The sequence below is a fragment of the Meleagris gallopavo genome, chromosome 10 (assembly GCF_000146605.3).
Source record: "Meleagris gallopavo isolate NT-WF06-2002-E0010 breed Aviagen turkey brand Nicholas breeding stock chromosome 10, Turkey_5.1, whole genome shotgun sequence".
Taxonomy (NCBI): Eukaryota; Metazoa; Chordata; class Aves; order Galliformes; family Phasianidae; genus Meleagris; species Meleagris gallopavo.
Genome location: NC_015020.2, coordinates 20,715,484 through 20,729,181, shown reverse-complemented (window position 1 = coordinate 20,729,181; position 13,698 = coordinate 20,715,484). Strand labels below are relative to the sequence as shown.

The 13,698-nt window shown below is 38.9% G+C and overlaps 1 protein-coding gene across 6 annotated transcripts in view; it reads right to left on the bottom strand.

The window, feature by feature from the left end:
• The window catches only part of FGGY (FGGY carbohydrate kinase domain containing), an 85,247-nt gene that overhangs the window by 55,480 nt on the left and 16,069 nt on the right, over positions 1 to 13,698 (bottom strand). The gene's annotated exons all lie outside the window — the stretch shown is intronic.

Here is a 13,698-nt window from a genome sequence, read left to right as displayed (position 1 = left end):
TATGAAGAATTGTCAGTAGAGTTAATGGAGTTTTTACCAGCTTTGTCAGGCATATGCTGAACTGGAACCCAGGCTGTCATGCACTTGTGGCCAGACAAAGGCTAAGTGAAACCAGAACAGAAGCAGGAAAATTGCCAAGAGGAACACAATAAAAGAAAGTTTTAGTAACTAGGTTTTGATGGAGACTGATCAGATTTCACACTCCAAACTCCAGTATCGAGCCATCCTTTACAAGGACAAAACACCTTCAAGCCTGATTCAAGTTAGATGACAGGATTTGGCTGCCATGTGGATCTGAATCAAAAATGCATGTCAGAGATTCCTGCACAGGCAATGAGGTGTGGTTTCAAAGAACTCAGCTCAGTTTAAGAATATATTTTATAGTCTGAAAATAAAAGTCATTCCTAAATACAAAATACATTTGGTCAAAACTTAAAAACATTTCTTATGGTTATACTTAAATGCAAGGTATTTAAATCACATGAAAAACATATACATCACATGCTACTATCAGCCTACTTTTGGAGTATATTTCATTATAAAAATAAAAAAAAAGATTATAGTTTACAGTAATTTGCAACTGCATTCACATTAAACAAAGACTATGAATTTTTTGAATATGTCACAACAAGCAAGATCAACACTGACATTAGGATTGCTGTGTGTTTTCACAAATCAAAGGAAAACCCACTAAGCAGAACCACAAGGAGTTGGGAAATGGGTAAAAGAGGTGAGTAAAAGCAAACTTATTTATTTGGTAGGAACACGAATACAGACAGTAAGTAAGGCTGCTATCCAGGTAAGTCAGCTGTGCAGGTTAATTATTACTCAGAATTCAGCAGTTAAGGCACTGCAACAAAACAAGTGATCATGGAATTGTAACAGGATATGGGTATTACTGGGCCCAAAACCTCAACAGAAAAAAAAAGATAACTAACAATTAGGTACATGGATATTTGCAGTAGTCCTAATCATAACAACAGAGATAAATGACATGGGAGAATATGAACCCTTACTACTTCAGCATGATCAAAAGAACTACACCTCCCCCTCCCAGCAGGGAGTCAACATTGTTGGCAGTTCTAGAATTCCTCCCTTCTTTTTTCCCTCTGATACAATTACTGCTGGACAGAAGGCACTGGAGAAAATGAACCTCCTCCTTGACCTGTTCTAACAATGAAACCAATCAACACACAGGTCCCTTGGAAGAATGGCTGTAAGAATGGTACAGTTCTCATTTCAGATGCTTAGAGTTTGTTACACAGGAAAGGTGGACATCAGTGGTTTTCACGTTCACTTAAATCTTAAAAAACAACTTGATCTGGGAATGAACATCCACAGCGCTCCCAGAGATGGAGCAAACCCTCCCAAGTGAGCCGGGTAATGCCTGAGCTTGCCTCAGATTAAATACTGTGAAAGGTGATGGGTGAACTAGAAGGGTGGAACTTACCACAGTTCTAAGCTGTAATGAACCTTTATGCAGTTCTAACAACTCTGAAGTATTCCTTTCCCTTTCTTGAGACTTGAATTATACTGCAATACTTGCAGAAAATAAACAGGAAACAAAAAACAATGCCCTGATCTTTCTTTACTGCTTCATATCTTTATAAAGTAAAAAAACCATGCAAGAGTTTCCACAACTTGTAAAAAAAAAAATTCAGTGATGAAATTAAAGAGATCACACTTCACAGAAGTGCTGCACATTTTAGTGTCAGAAGAATTAAGAATCAATTTTAAAAATGCAATTATGCAAAATTCTGTTTATCCATGAGCTTGGTTCTGCCAAGACTGAGGCACATGTAATTTGACCTGAACAAATAATGTAATGCCCCCAACGTCAACTAGAGCACTTATATCAGGCAAGCCACTCTTTGCATAAGCATTCTGCATAATTAAGTCATTTCCTTAGTCTAAGGAGGTTCGCAGTTTAAGAAAGACAGCAAAAATAAAATTAATGCACTTCTGCTCTACAGTGGCTCTAGAGGTGGAAAGAGCAACTTTCACTGTTGTGAGATGCAGACTGAAATCCTAAGGTTTGAATTTAAGTGAGTTCTCTTCTCTTGACTTGCTATGGATGGTACAAGGATAAAGAGGATGGCATACAAGATTTGCAGCCCTGCAGTAATGAAAAGCAAAACCAAACAGCTTATCAAATCCATAAATAAGAAGAATGTTCACCTAAAAGGCAGTGAAGAAGGAAAGATGTGCCATACCCATGGCTTAGGTACCTCCAGTACCTGAGGATGTCCTTGGATGACAAGCTCTACCAACCATGTACTCAGCTGGAGTAAGGCATCAAATGAAAATTCCTCTGAGTGGGCTGCCCTTGATTTTTCCCAAGCACACAATTACTTCATAAACTCTGCCTATTAATCTCCATTGACAGCCTGCAGATTGTTTGCAAATTGTTATTTGTGTCATGTAGGATATCATACTCAAATTACAAATCTTTTCTGAGCAATTAAGTAACAAGAAGTTCAGAGGGAAAAAAAAAAAATCAATTGTGTAAAAAGAACAGTTCCCCAAACGTTTGTATACCCAACAGCCTGTTCATACCAACATGCCTGCTGAGCAAACAAAGGACCCAGACCAGCAAAGCACTTAAGCACATGCTTTAACTTTAAGCACGTGCCTAAGTGCTTTGCTGGAAAAAGGCCCAAAGAGAAGAATGAACATGGTTAACTGAAAAGCCCTTCGGAATTGGATTGACTGCTTTGTTTTTCCATTAACTCTAGTTGCTAGTAAACACACATTTGGTCTCAGCATCCTGCCCAATATATTTAACCTTCATCACAAAAATAGCGATGGGATAAGGCTACTGATAAGATGCAAGTTCAAGCAACACTCTTATGTCTCTCTGATAGGCAAACATACAAGGTGGCCCCAGCCATCCAACACTTTAGAACGTTCACCACACACAACTGCATTGTTCTTATTCCTCCACCTCTTATATCGAGCTCCACACAACATATTCTTCCTCCAGCAAACCCATGTCAGGGAAAGAATCCCAAGCCTGGAGGAGATTGCTTCCAACTGTGGGCTTTGGGAATGTGATAGGCTTTCGAAGAGCTCCACCTTGGCCATTAATAACCCTTCTATATGCATCAAATTTAGCCCAAAAAGAAAATGAAAACAAAATTCCCTAGAATATCTTAAGAAAAATGATTAAGTTAAAAAAATACCTAGAGAGTCCAAAAATGGAAAGATGATTAGGGAAGGAGGTGAAGTTGGAATGAAGCAATAATAAAAAGCCCTACGAACACATCATATATTCATAGCTCTTGAATCATTAGGGCTCCACATGACAGCTCTCACAAGCACTGGTACAGCAAACTTCCTCACTTTTAAGCAGGAGTGAAAGTGGTTAAGCCGTAGGACAAATAATTTGAAAATCTCAGCACAAGTCTGATCTCAGTGAGTTGAAAGGAATGCAGACTGCCCAAAAACACAGCAGCTGTTTGTTTTTTCTGCCACCTTTCCAAGGTTCATGTCTGGAGTGAGGATAAACAGTTCTGAAAAAAAGTTATGTGGAGTTCAGACTTAAAGAAAATAAAACATCAGACTAGCATTTCTTGCAGAAAGATTAAAAAACCCCAAACCTTAAATTATTCAGTCCTGGAAGTTTTCAGGTAGAGCTCTCAGGAGCAGAGAGGTAGATGGCTTGAGGCTTCAATATATTAAAATGCTTTCCCCGAACCAGTCTGCATTTTCAAAAGCTTGGCGCGATGTGATTCTCTTGAGCAATATTCCTCCAAGCACAGTTTCAAATTTAATAAGGTAAAAACTGTATTCCTTGTTGCATGTACGCATGTGTGTCTGCAGACACACCAACACACAAAAACCCTTTCAGAGAAACCAGCACAAGAGAGGTGCTGCACAAAGCCTTGAGATTTTTCCCAAGTGGAAAATCAGTGCAGTAACAATGCAATTTGTGCCATGTCATTTTGGACATACTCTTTTTGCTTCCCCTCCTCCTTTCTCTTCCTATGGTTCTGTTTGTGTTAAATCAAATGAGTACCTGCTTTAAGTACATAATTAATAACTCATGATAGGTTAGGCAACTCAAAATCCCTTGACTCTTAACATTTTTAATGGGGTATAATTTTCTTTTGATCCATAACATAAGCCAAAAACCAAAGAGTTAATCGGAAATTTACTTTGATAGATTACTAGTGGAGCTAATCCATATAAATAAGGATTGTCTGTGTTGTTACAGGCATGTCAGAAACAGCAGTAAATTCCAGGCACCATGTTGAGTTCCAACATCTGTTTATGAACTGTCCTTACTCTCAAAATGAACAGCTGCTACAGGATAAAGCATACAAAAACCTGAAACAAACAGGAATTTATCTAGAGAGCTCTCCCATTTTTGTCTTACTTGGTGCTACTGGGACACTGGCATGAGGAATGGTGAACAATACAGAACTCTGATTTGCCTGAGACACACACAGATACGTACATACACACATATGTATCACATATACAAACATAACCCAACCTGACATAAGATACTATTCATTAAGTAGACTGCAGACACTACTTTCCAAATCTAAACTGTGCTTGGATCTTCACAGAGCCTGGGGAAAAGGAGCAGAGGGTAAGAATGGCAGTGGATGGGGATAAATTTGAAGAGGAGATGATAACTGTGCTCTATACATACCCCATTTTCCCTTCTTTACAGAGAGATCAAAGGTCAGTCCAACATTAACCTCACATACAAACGCTGTGTTCCAGAATTTAAGGACAATATCACACCTGCTTCTCCCATTAAGACAGGAAGCACACAGTTCATTTCTCGAAACTAAATATCATAATGTCGCTTTTATCTAAGGAGACTTTAGTAAGTGCATTGTATACAAAGGACAAACAACTCCCAACTACAGGTTCACGGGAGGAATCTCAGGAAATGGAAATAGCTCTCTGCAGCAGTACGCTCTTCCCTCTTATGCTGATGTGCAGATCCAGTCTCATCCCTTGAAAGAAAACTCTTGGAAAGTAAGGATGGAATACACAATCTTCAAAATTCAGAGTAGAGTGAATGAAAACAGGAGCTATTTCTTTAATCCTAACAAAACTGTATTATGCCTGCAAAAACACAAGTAGGTTAAGAGGGCTTTTCTTGTTTGTTTTTCAATTTGTTTGATGTTATCTTTTCATTTAAAAACAAAACAAAAAATTAAGTTTTGCTCAGGCAACTTATCCAGTGAGAAGGGCCCCCAAAAGCCCTTCTTTTCCAACTGACAAGTCACTGTGTGTGGGTACTTAAAGCAACTGCAAGGCCTCCCTTCTGCACTAATAGGCAGGCACAGGGAACATGGCAGTGACTGCAGGAGCCACAGATCTGAACCTCTGAGCTGACTGTAGCCTTCAGGTAATACAGGGACAGGCTCTCTGAGGAATGCTGCTCGTTTCCAAATCTGCACTGAGGAAGAGCAGACGGATGCTTACAAACTGCAGAGCACCAACAAGCTCATAACTCAGGCTGGCACATCTGAGATAGCAGAACTTGAACTAAAATAAAGTGAACAAACCCAGGCTTTAACTTATATTAGCAGCTCCGAGGGAACTTAAGGCTGAATATAAGTAAACTGAGAAATAAAAATAAAACTAAGTTGCTCATTCCTCTTTCTCTCTCTAAAATCTAAATATTACCTGAAGCCAGCTAGTACCAGAAGACGAAATACTGAACTCCCTCCCTTCACTTTAAAATGAAGCTAACAGACACAGTAGAACCTTAAGTTTTAACTGTTCTGCCCATAGGAGATTTAAGTTTCTTAACAATGGTAAAAGTAACTACAGTCATCTTTAGCCCAACACACTGCAATCATTATTGCTTTGTCTTCTTCTCCCAAGTCAGACAGTCAGAATCCTACCATCGAAATTTAATTAAAGGTAGTAAGAAAATAAACAGCCTTTCTTGGAACGCCTTTGATTCCATAAGCACATACACATTTCATCCACTGAAAACTGAATTACAAGCTTTCATCTAACGAGCAGCTTAATGGAACAGCACTGGAATAAAGGAACGGGGGAAGGAAAAAACAAACCCTTGTCGATTTCATGTAACACGTTATATATTTATATAGCACTGGGCTCACTATCTGGGAACATCAATTTGTAAGCTACAATAAAAGTGCTCGCTATCTTAATGCGAGCAGAAGGCAAAGCCGGGGACTTGAACCGAATCAATAGCCAGATCTTACTTAATGTGCCAGATGGTCTACCACAAAGAAGAAATGACAGAACACGTGGAAGCATCTGCCTTCCTTAGAAGCATTCTTGAACGCACTGTATCTCTGATCTAAGATGATTTTTATATGCAGATGACAGGTCAAGCATAAAAGTACACTATTATAAAGGTTACAGAGCTGGCAAAGAAGTAGCATCACTTCTATGGACAAAGAATCGCTTTCTTTTGAAGTCTGGGTTGTCAGGATATTTACATTTCACAGTTAAAAGGCTCCTCTCTGGACAATATGAATGCTAAAACAAACAAGAGAAAAAGTCCTATGTAAGCTAATGCTACTTTAAAGAGATAATGTAAATCAACCCTGACATCATCAGTGTCATCCTAAAGCACGATGAGAATTTCCAGTGAAAGTTACTGACATTAAACAGATTTAGATAGCCAGCCAACAAAAATAAAGCAAACGTAAAACTAAACTGCCTTCCAGTCTAAGGCTGTTGCTTCAACCATGCATTACAGTGAAGAGGATAGGAGGAACACTCCGGTGGTAAAAAGCATTTGTTTGGGAAGTCTGGAGAAAGAATTGGTCTCAAACAAATAATTTCTAGTGTGAGCTATAAAAATACATACATCATTTGTAAGTTAGACAGAAAGCTGGACACCCAGCTCAATGCTTACAAAAATCTTACCCTTCAAATCACATGGCTGTTCTCCCATCCATAAAACAATCATGCCACCTTTTTACTTCAGAAGAGTATTCTAAGGCTGAAATGATTAAGATTCTTTCATATACAAGATATGGCAGAAGGGTAAATTATTTCTTCCTTTTTTAAATAAAAAGAAGTAGAAGGAGAGGAGAAGACTTACGGAACAATAAATTTAAGTGAGTTTAATACTTGTAAGCACAATATGTACTCAATGCAATGCACAGACTTCATCCTACATAGCTTTATTTTTTTCCTTCACTGGATGAGAACACTTCTGGAATGTTATTGTTTTCAGGGGGTGGTTTTTAAGAATTTACTGTGAATGCATGCATTATATATGTGCACAGTGAAACACTCCTGGGGCTGTAAATGACCCAAGAGTTCATAAACATGGCTATTTTCTTATCTGGTTCAAAGTTATGCAAGAAAGGAATTGTTGCACAGTTCTTGCTGAATGGAGACCCAATTTCATAAGGGACAAACGCTTTGCATGGGGCTTTCCACAACGTTTCACATAAGCATGAGTTCAAAGAAGATGACAGATTGTTTATAACATGTCTTGTACCATCGGGGTCTGATCCCTGATGGTGTTCTCAGAAGCTAAAGCAAAGGAAACATACACCCCCTGAACACAGCAAAGAACAGCAAAGAACCACGAGGACTGTTCAAAAAAAAAAAAAAAAAGAAGAAGAGAACTGAAAGACAACGAGCCTCTCTGTGGTTTCTGCCTCGTCCTTCCCCAGAATTGAGTGCCATAAGATCACAACCTTATTTAATATCACCCCTCCCTCCCCCTCCTCCCCCACACACTTACAGAGAAGGACAGTTATCCAATGCTACCATTACTGAGCAAGTCAGCAAGCTAGATCTGAAGGACTCCTAACCACCTCTTTGCAAATGTTATTATGGGAAGATTATTATCTGACCCTTAGAGAAACTATTAATTAGTGTTCATGTGTATATTGCTCCTGCACAGGATCAACAATGAAAGGGTTGTTTAAGCAAAGCTCCTTTGCCTTCATGGAAAACTTTGTGTATGTACTTCTCATCAGCTCAAGTAAATGTTAATGACTATTTTGGAAAAATAAAAACAAATATTTTCTAACGTACCATAGCATTCTTATTTAAAAGGCTTCTTACAAGGTAAGATGCTGTATTTCCAAACTGCAGAAATAAGACCTGCAGCAGCAATGAATATATGAACCCCAAATTTTATTTCCAAAAAGTGCTGGAGAATGTTTTAACCATCACACAGACACTCACATATACATGCACTCTCAAACTACCACACTAGGCAAGATCAGAGCTTAACAGCCAACAAAACACACATTCAATCCTTGAGATCATTTTCCTGAAATAGAAAACTACATATGTTTCTCAAATTTCACATCAAGCCACTGCACAGCCCGAACTGCAGGGGAGAGCAGAGCCAAGCCTGCTTTTGGGCTTGGGAGAGGATAAGGAACCTGAAAACAAGATGATTCCTTGGATTTTGCCACATCTTGTCCACAATCTAAACTTACAAACACCTCCGTTTAACAGCATTTCTAGCAGAGGCTGCTTATCAAGCAGTCTTTGCTTTGTCAAATTAAGACACATTGCCTTGGATTAGTGAGACTCCCTGAGTTCAAAATGACTTCATGGTTGGCTCAGAGTTCACTGTCTCTGTGGCAAGTTGCCAGTAATACATCTACTACTGCGCCTGCCCCCAGTCCTTTTCTATACTGACCTAGCTGACTTTTTTTTCCAGCAGCAAATGAACACAATAGAAAACTAAGGGCTAGATGCTGTCACAGCTAATTAAGAATCCTAACAACTTAAAAAAAAAAATCAAAGTAGTAAATATTTAAAGATCTGAATTCAAATCCCTGAAATGCAATGTCTCAATGTATGTCAAAGCTGTTGGAAAGGGACAAGGCTGTTTTTCTTCTCTGCGCAGATACAGTTCGACACTATGAAGGGCTCCCGTTCTTGTGGAAAACACATTAAGTTTCTCTTGCTAATATTTTGTAAAGGGCATTTGTACAACAACAATAGCTAAAGCTTCCTGTTTGCCTGTATGCTTCCTGGCTTACATTAACGAGACCTGCTAACAATTTTCTTATTTAGCACACAGAGCTCTTTCAGCCTCCACCGACCCAAGGACAGCCCGTTTTTAAATTAATCATTAAGAAGAAAATATCGAGCAGTAACGGCTCACATTGCACCTGCCCTTCACATCCCTGATCATTTTTGCAGCTACACGCTTCCTATTTTCTTACACTGCATCAGTCTGTGTGTCACCAGACTCCAAAGAACATGTTTTGAATTTATTAAAAGCCTAATAGAAGTGGAATTCTGTCTTGTTTGGCAAAGGCATCGTCACAGGGACACTTGCTGTTGGCTTCAGGACAGGAAATTCGTGGCACTTTCTTTGTCTGATCCACAAAAACACCACCGCTTCCCTCCCAACCAGACCTTTGAGATAATCCCCCCTTCTCCAGAGACTTCTCAAAACAAGTCTCCACGTCTGAAGCCTTGGGTTTCATTTCATAAACAGGATGTAAAACCCGAGTGCAAATCAGGATACTGTCACTGCCACATGGGCTGCAGTGCTTATCAGCAAAACCTTCAGAATATTCCCAAGCCCCTTTCTTCACAGAGAGGGGTTTAATTTTTAGACCAGGCATCTCTAAGTAGGCACAATATATAAACAAGAAGCCAAACACCAGAATCCCAGCCAAAAGGTATACATTAGTCATGGCACAGCTAGGAAGGAAGGGAAGGGCAGAATCTGGTGTCTGTGCTGCTCCAGTTACCACATCTTTCTTACTTATTGCTCAATCCTTTAAAAGGCACAGACATCCTTCAGATAATCATCCAACTTACATCAGTCTGTCTCTTCTACAGCACCTCTAAACATCCCCTTCTCTTCCAAGCTTTTCCACTTTCAAAGCTTCTAGCCTATCTGGAGAAAAAGTTTGGTAAGGACTCTACTAATCATAGATGGAAAAGAAATACTACTCAAAGGGAAAAGAAAGTAACCTCACAGAATCATAGAATGGCTTAGGTTGGAAGAGACCTTAAAGGCCATCCAGCTCCAAACCCTGCAGTGGGCTGGTTGCCACCCAGCAGATCAGCAGGCTGCTCAAGGGTCCATCCTGCCTGGCCTCGGGCATCTCCAGAGATAGGGCATTAACCTAGTAACACTGTCTGTGTGTCAGCTTAACAGATGAAGAACAAGCATAAGAATGAAAAAGAATCAAATCCTCAAAAGGTATTCAGCAGTCTGAACACCTCCATAAATGCAGATTTAATTTGCTTATCCAAATCACGGAGGGGAGATAAAAGACTTAAATTTGGATTCCCAGATTCAAATATACTGAATATTAAAAGAATATACACTCCTCTCTCACAAACACTCATGGCATAATACTATTAGTTAGTTAGCTATGTGGTTCCTAGAAATCTTTAAGAACCATATCCATTTGTTTTTCAGTTTGCAGCCTGTAATTACCATAGCAGTAAGAACATCTTTCTTATAAAATTGACTTTCTCTGAACAAACTCAAGATCCTGAGATCTGTGTTTAAGACTGACTAGACAAGTATTTCCACAGGAAAATTACTTGGGCCACCACTCCTATATGAGATGACATCTCTACTAGATAAAAAATTACTTTCCCCAGCTATTAATACATTGCAGCGTGAGAACACACACACAAAAAAATAGCTTTTGTACAAAAACTCACTTTGTTCCAACTTTTTTCTGCAGTTTTGGGAGCTACTTTAAAAGAGTCCTAAGTCTCTGTTTCTCCACTCATTCTGGCACTTCTTGAATCTTTATGAATGATTTGCCAGCATGTTCTTTAAAGACTGAATTATTCATCCTCAACCAGTGGCTTATAGCACAATGCTGGACACTCTCCACCTCAGTTACTGTCAAGTCTGACATTCTTCCCTGCATTTCCAAGTCCTCCTCCACAGGTTCACTCTCTTAGATTACCAATCATCTTAAACCATGTAAATCCAGCAGAGACCATCTCTATTTCCAGGCAGTGAGCTGGAAGTGGCTCTGAAACAGAAATGCTGGATCTAAATACACGACTTCAGAAATGTGTGTGTGAATTCTACCTGATACCACAGCTTAACCATATTCCTGTCTGCAGCCTAATCCTTCATGAGACATCAGAATAAAGACAGAATTGCAGAAGTGCAATTCTGATAAAAATACTTTGTCCATAATACAGTTATCTCTAAGTCAGTCAGATATTTATTTTGATTTTAAGATAACTTCAAAAACACCATATAAAGAAAAAGTGATCAGAGGTTGTAGATGGTGGGTGGATGATAGCAGTGAGTCACACTCACCATGAGGAAAAGCGCTGAGCCTATAAAAGCACTGCTAGTATGTCTGAAAAAAACAGCTTTCTCCCCTCAGCAGCACTTCTGCAATAAGACCTGAGTATTCTAGGGGCCAAACCAATGTTCCTTGTTGTAACCTTGGGGGCAGGAGAAGGAAAGTTGCAAAGTTTTCAAGCTATTAACCAGGGAGCTGTCAGGAAAGCTTTTTAATGCAGAAGAGTCAGCTTCTGGATCATTCAAAACAGCTGCATGGCCTTACATTAACCCAAATGAGAGATAATAAGAATTGAACTCTTTTAATAGGAAATATTACAGGCAACAATCTTTTAAGAACAGTAGGAATCAATGATTTGAAACTCACTCTTTGAAGTTCATAGGCAGATGCTATTCACTGAGATACACAGGCAGCACTTCTAAAGGGAGTAGGTAAAAATCTCAGAGTATGTTTAAGTCCCCATCCCTCAAGTATTCTTACCTGAACTTTTTGCTAATTATATATCCACTGGAAAAAACTTCCCTTGGCAACAAGGCACCTCAGGCCAGCAGAATTGCTTGAAGGTGAAGGACAAATGATTTCATATTCAGAAACATGAACCAATAGCTGCTTTCAAATACTTCAAATCCCGATCACACGCTGCTTAACTTTGTGCAGAGTAATCTCTCCGAAGCCAAAAAGACCACACAATGTTTTTAAATGATAAATACACACAAAATGTTTTAAGGAGCCACTTAAAAACATAAGGAAGCAAGAGTAAGAATTTCAACGCATGCAAAAATCCTTCTTACAGAAATGTCCCTGGAATTACTTGATTTTACCACCACCAAAACAGATTAAAAAAAATAAAATAAAATCTGTCTTCTACCAGGGTCAAATAATGTGTGATTCACAATGACTTAACGCTGTGCCTTGCCCTGTGAATAGGCTCCTTCGTGCTCAAGGGAAAAGGTGGTAAAAATCTTACACACGATAAAATTCCACTTCCACAGTATTATGAAAGATAATATGCAGGATGAAATACTTCACTTCAAACTACATGGCAAATCTTAAGAAAGAAGTGTGCACAGGGGAAAGTAGAGGATGTTGGAAAAAAAAAAAATAAAGTTTGATTCCAAGAAAAAAAATTCTTGTCCTTATTTTCCTATATTTTTTTCCCTTTTATTATCACCTAAGACATTCCATTAGAGCTGAAATGATCAGTTGAATTTGGGGGAAGTGCACATTAAGGCAGCAAAGGACGATATACAAGGAACTACTTTATCCAAAATAGTATGATCTTTTTCCAACTGCTAAATTGGTAATAATAACAGTTATATTTTCAAGTCTGCAGGAAGGTGCCCTCCATCACCTCACACAGACTAAACTATGTTGGAAGTTAGGAAACAGGCTGGAGAGAGGGATTTCTTTAATACAGTACAGCTGCCTCTTTTAAAAACAAGAGGGACAGAACATGCTATGGGACAGAGGGGAAGAGCAGGAACCCTCTTCATTAATGCTAGAGATCCCTTTCCTCAAACAAGATAAGAATTCTGTTCCACTTATATCATTACTTTCTCTGGAACTATCTCCCTTTCTTTAAAAGTACATTCCAAATAATATTTGAGTCCAACCTCGCTTGGATCATATTCTATTTTAGCTTCTTCAGCCAGCAGCCCAAGGCGATCCTTTTATTATTTGCCCGCATTTCTCACATCAACTGTTAGCCATCCTAAGATCACAAAGCCAAATTCAACTGCCCTTAGTACAAACTTTCTATCAGCATCTCACCATGTATAATACAGAGATGTTCCTACATATAAGGACAAATAAAGTGTGTGTCCTATTAAACTTATCAGAGGACAAATTTAAAGAATCTGTAACCACATACATGTGCCATTTAGGCATATCTGTTTCCCAGGTCATATCTTCTCAACTGCCTCAAAAAGGCTCTCTTAGGATAGAAAGCCAGGTTTCTCCCATACAACTGAATTTAAGTAGCACTTCATACGTATGATATTGATCATTATGGTCCTTTTCAACTCAGGCTATTCTATGATTCTATGAAGCACTCAAACTGTTTGTGGAAAAAAAGGCTGCTACCTTTCTCCACTTAGTCCCTGAGCAAAGGGTGCCAGCTCTAAACTGAAGTCTTGAGTATTTGTACAATATAGAGGTCCTATAGGGCTCAGCCTCTGGGAGCCTGGGATTTATCCTCCTGAAATTTGATTTGGGTCAGGTGACAGGTCAGCTTACTGCATCTTCTGAGTAAGAGTTCTTCTGCCATGCAGTTGATCGCTGAACAGAATACAGCAGAATCTCACTATATTTGCAATACCACCTTTCAATTCTTTGTGTAAGAATTTACTAGCTTCCATTCTCTTCACTTTTTTATTCTTTCCTGGCAAAGTCAAACAGCATCTTTATATAATGCAAGATAGGTATTTAACAATAGTTGCCTATTAAGGAGACTAACCAGGGAGAAAGA